Raw genomic sequence first — 8,450 nt, forward strand, 5'->3', positions numbered from 1 at the left:
CTGCTGATGCCTGAACGGTATGTGGAATGAAGTGGGCGGGCATCGGGAGGCCACTATGGCATGGGGCAAGCACTATGGGCAGTCTATCTGAAGTGTACCTGGCGTATAAGACGACCCCCCACTTGGACGCATATTTTTCAGGGCCAAAAAATCGTCTTATATGCCGGCAAATACGGTATCTGCCTTTCCCAGCTGAGGAGGCTATGTTGGGTTTTATGTGTGTATCTGCCCTTCTCCTGAGGATCACTGAGGGCTTGCTGGGAATGACTTCAGACTGGTCTTTATCTATGACTGTTCAACACCACAGACAGCTGTAGAAGAGTGCAAAAACTAGAAAGTGTGATGAAACCCAGTTAATCCAGGGACCTAGGGGCCTCTTCCCCCAGCCTCCTCCCCAACACACACACACACACACACACACACACACACACACACACACACACATTCAGAGAGAGCACACAGTCACTTGGTTCCAGCACGAGTCATAAGAGATAGCTTTGGGGCATCATCTGACTTCAAATGCCAGCCAGTTTCTTTCATTTTGTTATGTACATGTGACTGTGTCTAGAATCTGTGTTCCTTTACATTGACATATTCTCAATTCCTATTTTAATTGCTAAATCTATAGTGCAGATATTCATATATTGTAAAGAAAGCTCGATACCATTGGTACTCCCACATGTGTTCTCTTCAAGTTTACTGAATAATCAGTTCATTCATGGCAAAATCTTGTTGAGAGTCATGACTGTGCTTGCACTGAATGCATAGATTCATTTTGGGAAGAATTGATAACAATAATTACTTTTCCTATCTGGCAAGAAATGGTATTTTTAGTGTCAAAACAGGAAACACACAAAAAGTTTCATGCAAATTTCCCACTATTTAAAAAATTACATTCACATATGTTTTGTGGCCAAGTGAATTGACTATCGTATTTCTTTACTTTCATATTTTATTTTAGAGAAGTATATAATGTCTTCTTTTGTGTGTTTCAAGTGCATGCAATTTTACTTTTTGTAAACTATCTGAATAATTGACTTGGTTATTATGAAGAGACATAAACATAAGAAGCCATAGGCAATTTTCCAATTTCTGTATGTAAAGAAATTATAGCATATCAATAAAATATATATATATCGCTATGACGTGCACTGAGCATCAGCGGGCAGACGCTCAATACAGTAGCTACTGAGCTGCAGTGACTTGGCAGCAGTGGTTCTCAGGTGGCACACCCTGAAACCAGAGAGGAGGGAGTCCAATTCCTCGTGGGCCACACAATTCCACCTTCGGCTGTGGGTTATATTGTTGTTGGGGCACTGTCGCCCCCAAATCTGGTTTACTGCACACTTGCATTTGCGTTCCCCACCCTGTACGACAGCAACTTTGCAGAGTGCCCTCTCGCACTCCAGGACCCCTAGGGGGATGTTGGAGAGCCGGTTTCAGCTTGATCCCCACAGGCCAGGCTGAGGGACCCCACCTGCCAGAGGGATCTCGCTCACTCAGCAGACGCTGGGGGAGGGACTGCAGGAGGTTGGCCCCAGGACATGTCTGGCCCATCTCGCCTAGTCCCACCCCACCAGCCACCTTCTAAATAATTTCCTTCCAATGTGCATGAATCCGTGCACTGGGTCACTAGTATGACATAAAATGCAGCTATTGAAAAAGATGAAGGGGTCCTTTATGTACTGACATGGACAGGATCTCCAAGAAATGGTAATTGAAGAAAGAACATTGAAAAACAATGGCTGTCTCCTTATCCCGTTTGTCTTTTTTCACAGAGTCATCCATATGACAAAAGGTAAATGCAAAGACTAAGATCTGAAAAATGTACAGCAAACTGCTAATGGCAGTTCTTTTGGTAGAGGAGGGTAAAATGGTGGGGTATAGGAAAGGAGCCAGACAGGGAGTACATTTGTAAAGATCTGTGTCTTTAATAGATTCTTATTTGGAAGGAAAAGAAGAGGTGAAGACACCCATTCTCCAGTCTCTGAGACTCCCTGGGCCTCCCTGTTTTACCAGGAACACAGTAATGAGAGTCACAACACCAGCAATACCAGACCTCTGCTCAGGGTGTCTGCCTGCCAGGCACTTCTCCAAGGGATGTACATACAGTAGCTCATTTAACCTTGAACAGCTTTGGTGGGCAGGCACAGGAAAGGTATGTAACTGGCCCAAAGTCACATAGCTGCAGAACCAGGATATGAACCCCTTTGTCTGGTTTCAGAGCCCCAGGCTTCCACCTCTTCAAAATGCCTCCTCTTGATCCTTGGGGGAGGCAAGGAAACCATTCTCCACTGTCTATTTGTTTTGGTTTTACATGTTTCTATGTGGGATGGAAAGAAACCTGGAGGACTAAGCCCTCCCTGCCACTCAAGAAAAGGTAATGTGTGGTCTTCCCCACTCTTATAGGCATCTGTGCCTCAGCTTCTTCAGTTATGTGAGACTGAGTGGGGCAGCAAGTCACATCTCATAAGATGTTTTAGTTCCTCAGAGAACAGCACTAAAAAAGCCACAAAGCCCTGTCCTCACCATTAGTCCTCTCACATCCTATAAAAATCCATGTCCTACCCCTACACAATACCTACAGTGGTCACATTTTAATGTTAAGCATATGGTTGCTCTGTATCAGAGCATTGCTACGTAATACAGCATGAGAAGTGTGACTACTCACAGCCATATTTTCCACAACTAAACATCCCATTTATGTGAATTGGCATTTTAAAAAAGCAGTAATTTAAGAGTCATGGCCAAGGTTGAATCCAGAGACTGAGAAAGAGTAGAAAATCCTACCTGAGATTGAGTTCTTCAATTTTCTCTTTGTAGTTGGATCTTGAAGCCAGTGTTGCTGACCACTGCCCAGTGGACCTTTTGAAACACAATGAACACTATTAGGACATTTTGGTAACTCATCCCACAGGAGTTTTTAGAGGAAAGATTTTGCTCAAGCCAAAGAAAAGCTCTGAGACCATGATAACCAGTGTCCAGGGAACAGATAAGAAGCAGACGGTACCCAAACCAAAGAAATTTCTTCTCTCTCTTCCAGCACCTCTCACTCACCATATTCATCCGTGATCATGCAGTAACCCAAGCAGTGGTGGTCAGTGCTTGGACCTTGTAAAAGGGTGCAGTTAATGTGTCCTAAAGGACATTGTGAGTTGTCATTACACCTCTTTATGCCTAATCAGTTGGGTCTTGAGACTCAGGAAAAAAGTGGGAGGAGGGGAAAGGAAACTTTCTCTCCTTGCCTTCCATTCCTGATCAATTGTTGTTTCTGCAGGACATGTAGCTGCTCAGTGGTCTGGGAAATAAAACATTCAGATACACCAAGATAATGTGGCATCTTAGTCTGCCATCAACAAACTAATTGAAATTATGAACTCCAACTCTGATGTGTAATGACAGGATGAGGACTGTCATTTCTCTAAGTTAGTAAAAATACATTATATACAAAAGTGATTATGAACACAGGCTCAAGAGAAAGGTGGTCTGATTTGCTAGTTCTGTATGTGCTTGGGCAAACCCCTTAAATTCCATCCTTAGATTCTCCCTTGGTAAAGTAGGGATGACAATAGCAAACCCACTTGTGGAAGTTTGTGAAGATTAAATGAGATGATAATGTAGTATCCCCAAAACCTTTATGCTGTTTGGCTCTCACTGGTTACAGTTACCCTCAGTTAACTGCAGTCTGAAAATATTAAATGGAGAATTTCAGAAATAAACAATTCATATATATGTTAAATCTGTCCCCTCTCCCAGTCACTCATTGTATTCCTCCTTGAACCAGAAGTAATCCAGGTGCTGGTGGCTGGTGTTCAGAACTTGCCATTGAGTCTGGTAACAATGTTCTGAGAGCCATTGTAGAGTTACCATGATTCCTCTAGGTCAGTGATGGTGAATCTTTTGAGCTCGGCGTGTCAGCATTTTGAAAAACCCTAACTTAACTCTGGTGCCATGTCACATATAGAAATTTTTTGATATTTGCAACCATAGTAAAACAAAGACTTATATTTTTGATATTTATTTTTATATTTAAATGCCATTTAACAAAGAAAAATCAACCAAAAAAATGAGTTCACGTGTCACCTCTGACATGTGTGTCTTAGGTTCACCATCACTGCTCTAGATCAAGCATGTCAAACACACAACCCGCGGGCCCCATGCGGCCCACAATGAATATTTTTGCAGCCCAGCCAATATAACGGTATGTAAAAGGCAAAAGATTTATACAATCTGAAGAGAAACCAGAGTAAGAGTGAGGAGAGTAAGAGTGAAAAGAATTGAGGTTGAAATCTGAAAACCCATAAATGGGTAGATGGGAAAATAAATATTTATTGACAAATCTATATTGATATATATATGTAAAAGCCTAAACGACCAGCTGACCGGCCAATAGCTATGACGCACAATGGCCACCAGGAGGCAGATGATCCAGTTGGTAGCTATGAGGTGCACGGACCACCAGGAAGAAGACGGCAGGAGCTGCCATGCTGTGGCGAATTGGCAGCTTCAGTTCTTGGGTGACACACCTGGAAACAGAGAGAAGGGAGCCCGATTGCGGGGTGCATCACCCAATAACCGCACTCTTGCAATCCGGAACCCCTCAGGGAATGTAGGAGAGCCAGTTTTGGTCCGATCCTTGCAGGCCAGGCCAAGGGACCCCACTGGTGCACAAATCCGTGCACCAGGCCTCTAGTCTTAAACTAGTTGTACTAGCAAAGGAGTTGCAAATTAGCTGCCTCAAATGGAAGAAGTAGGCTATTTGGCCAGCCCAGTGTGTTTAAAAAAAAATTTTTTAAAAAAACATTCAATATGATTATGCACCAAGTGTACTTCTGAAAATATTGACTACAAAAAACCACATGACCAAAGTTTTATTACAGTCACTCTTCAAAAAGTAGTTATGTGTCAGGTACCTATAATAATAAAAGGGTAATATGCTACATCTTTCAGATGTCATTCCAGACGTCCTTCCTGACCAACCCAGGGTGGAGGGAAGCCAGCTTGGGTCCTAGGTGCCTGCTGGCAGCCAGAGGAGGGAAACCTGGGTCCTAGGTGTGGGAGGGAAGCCGGTGCTGGCAACCTGGGGAAGGAAGGCCTACTCTTGCATGAATTTTTGTGCATCGGGCCTCTAGTTATTAAAAACAAACTACAAAGTTTGCTAAGGACTTATTACTATAATCATATTGCTTTCATTTCCCTTATGGGCCTAAGCGCACGCGCACCATTTCTCTCCCCTAATACTAGCAGCAAATATTTTAACAGCTGATTGCCACATCATTACTCTTGGATTGACTTGTTTGGTGTGCACAACAGGAAATATTTCACTTTCAGAGAACAGGAAAAATAGGTTTATTTGCATTATGCTTACTAATTTGTGCAGTTATTCAATGTCTGGTAAGTTAATGATCAAGAAAAAAATATTAATTTTTATTAAAATGTTCTATTATTTTATGTTAACGATTACTCATTTATTTCAGCCCTTTGTATTCAGCATGTCTCTATCGAAATAAACCCACGTTTCTATGAATATTGAAGCTTTTGTTTTTATGTGGCCCACATAAACTTAAACCTTGTTTATTTGGCCCCTGTTAGCCTTTGAATTTGACATGCTTGCTCTAGGTGCTTAACCAAACAGGCCCTGTGGTTTACAGAAAGGCAGTGGGGTAAAATGAATTTTTTCCTCCCTTTCTTTACTCTCTCCTCCAGACCAGTTGTTACTCTTGTGGGAAATGTGGCTGCTCAAAATAACTCCTGTGATCTGGATAAAACAATCAGCCACATCTAGTTAATTTAGAATTTTATCTGTTATCTACAAAATGAATTGATTTAGGAACTCGAACCCTGCTGGATAACAACTATGTGGAGGACTAGTATTTGCCCATAATAGTAGAATGATGTTGCATACAAAAGTGGTTAGGAGCACAAACTCAAGAGACAGGCTACTTGTTTTCCAATCCCTGTTCTGCGTGACGTTGGACAAGTCTTTTAAGCTCGCTGATACACACATTTCCCCTTTGTAAAGTGGGGATGACAACACTTCCTTCCTTAGATGTTAGTGAGGTCCTTGGCTATGCAATTACTTATATTCACACAAGAGGGAACATTCCATTTGTATCCATGAAAGTTCCGCCAGCATCAGCTGTTGAGAGCCTCAGCTGGAATAATTCAACATACACTATCATCCCAGATAGCTAGGACAACTTCCCTTGCAGCCATACATAAGCTCAATTCCAGTTCTCACTGAGACTGGCGAGCCCAGGACCTGCCTGTAGCCCAGATGGGTGCCAGTCCGGGCATCTAGGCTTGAAGTACTGCTGCTGATGGTATTTATGCTACTCAGAGAGGTCCACAGGCCAACACTCTATCCACTGAGCCAAACAAGCTTGGGCTGCTATTGTTTAGTACTTCCACTTTTTTTCACCCAGGGCCCCAACTCTCCTGCCCTGTAACAGTTGTCAGTCTGTTCTCTGTATGTATGAGTCTGTTTCTATTTTGTAAAGGGCATAAGTCATTCTCCAGAGCTCACAGCCCAGTATAGAGCCCAAGGTGGTCCCAAAGCTAACAGGAAATTATATGTAGGATGAGCCACTTCTCAATTATCTGTATCTGTTTTCTGCATGCCCTGATTTCCCCTACAACTTTTAGTTTTAAAGCTTTCAAAGCTACAGAAAAGTTGAGATAATAGTACAATAAACACCCATAAACCATTTACCTAGATTGAATAATTTTTTAAACTTTACTATACTTGATCCTGCCTCGTTCTCTCTCTCATAGTTTTTAGAATTACCATTCTACTATCAGTCCACAAAAATCCTCAATTAACCCAATATCATCCTTTGTACCTTATTTCTAATCAAAGATTATACATTTACTTTTCATATATCCATAGTCTAATTTTATTTAGAACACATCCACACATTTCTTGGGTTTTTTTCTTACAAAAGAGTGATGTTGCCTTAACCAGTTTGGCTCAGTGAATAGAGCGTTGGTTTGTGGTCTCAAGGGCCCCAGGTTCGATTCCGGTCAAGAGCATGTACCTTGGTTGTGGGCACATACCCAGTAGGAAGTGTGCAGGAGGCAGCTGATCGATGTTTCTCTCTCATAGATGTTTCTAACTCTTTATCCCTCTCCCTTCCTCTCTGTAAAAAAATCAATAAAATACATTTTTTTAAAAAAAGAGTGATGTTTTTGAAAAGTTCATTTCAAGAAGAATGTCTCTACATTTAATTTGTCCAAATTTTCTTCATTATTAGACTTAAGTTAAACATTACTGTGTCTCAAGATTTCTCTATTGTAATTAATGGAGAATTTCCTCTTTATAACAAATAAATAATCTTAGAGTGTGTAAATGCCTTATTTTCCTACATTATTTCACCCAATGATTTTTGCATCCATCAATACTTTTGCCTAAATAAATTATTATAATGATGGTTAACAATGGTTATGGATTATGATGTCACTCTGCTAAAGATAGCAAGACAGCCTGGATCTTTAGAGGACTAGACTGTTGCAGTTTGATTCTGTCAAAAAGTGACTTCTATTCAAAAGTACTTAAATGGTAGACATTGAAACAAACAAACAAACCCCCCCACAGCATCTCTAAGCTGAATGGTTCAGGACAAGTGCAGAAAGTTTGAACCATGATGCCAAATAACGGAGAAGAAAAAGACCTCCTTAAAAACAAGTTGCTAACAACGGGTTTATAATAGCTAAATAATAAATACATGTCTACATTTTTCCTTAGCTCACACCTAAAATTATACTTCTTAAAGGCATGGTACACAGAACATCTTGATTGACAGAGGACAGAATAACCCAAATTACATGCTAGCCAATATATTAGTGAACCAGATCACAGCTAGACAAGGATTTGTGAACATACTGATAGAACAAATAGCAGATATGTGAAAATCTCAGGTTGAGTAAGAAAAATACTGGGCTCTCACCATGACCAGCAGGCACTGTAAGGACCCTGAAGGCATCTGTCTCACAGTCAATCTCTGGTGACTGAGACAACGGAACATATGGAGTAATGATGGGACCATGTCACAAAAGTTACACACAGAAAACTGTGGGCTCCTGGAGCTGCTGACTTCCTAATAACAGGCCAGTGAAGTCTTCTGAGTAGAGTCAAAAGCACCTACAAGTTAATCTGAGATGATCAAGAGGAAAGCAGAATTTTCTAGTCAAAGCAGGATAGGTTGACAATTGCATCAAAAAGAGTAAATTACCCAGGAATAAACTTAACCAAGGAGATGAAAGACCTGTACTCTAAAAACTGTAAGACATTGAAGAAAGAAATTCAAGAGGGCACAAGAAAATGGAAGGATATGCTGTGCTCATGGATTTGAATGATTAATATTGTTGCAATGACCATACTACACAAAGCAATTTACAGATACAAGAAAATTCCTATAAAAATATGTTATTCTTCTCAGACCTAGAACAAA

General features: G+C 41.0%; 1 pseudogene; it reads right to left on the minus strand.

Moving 5' to 3' along the window:
• LOC102774308 overlaps window positions 1-3,066 on the minus strand; it is a 12,573-nt pseudogene extending 9,507 nt beyond the window's left edge.
• Between the last annotated feature and the right edge of the window lie 5,384 nt (window positions 3,067-8,450).

The sequence above is a fragment of the Myotis davidii genome, unplaced genomic scaffold (assembly GCF_000327345.1).
Source record: "Myotis davidii unplaced genomic scaffold, ASM32734v1 scaffold1465, whole genome shotgun sequence".
NCBI lineage: Eukaryota > Metazoa > Chordata > Mammalia > Chiroptera > Vespertilionidae > Myotis > Myotis davidii.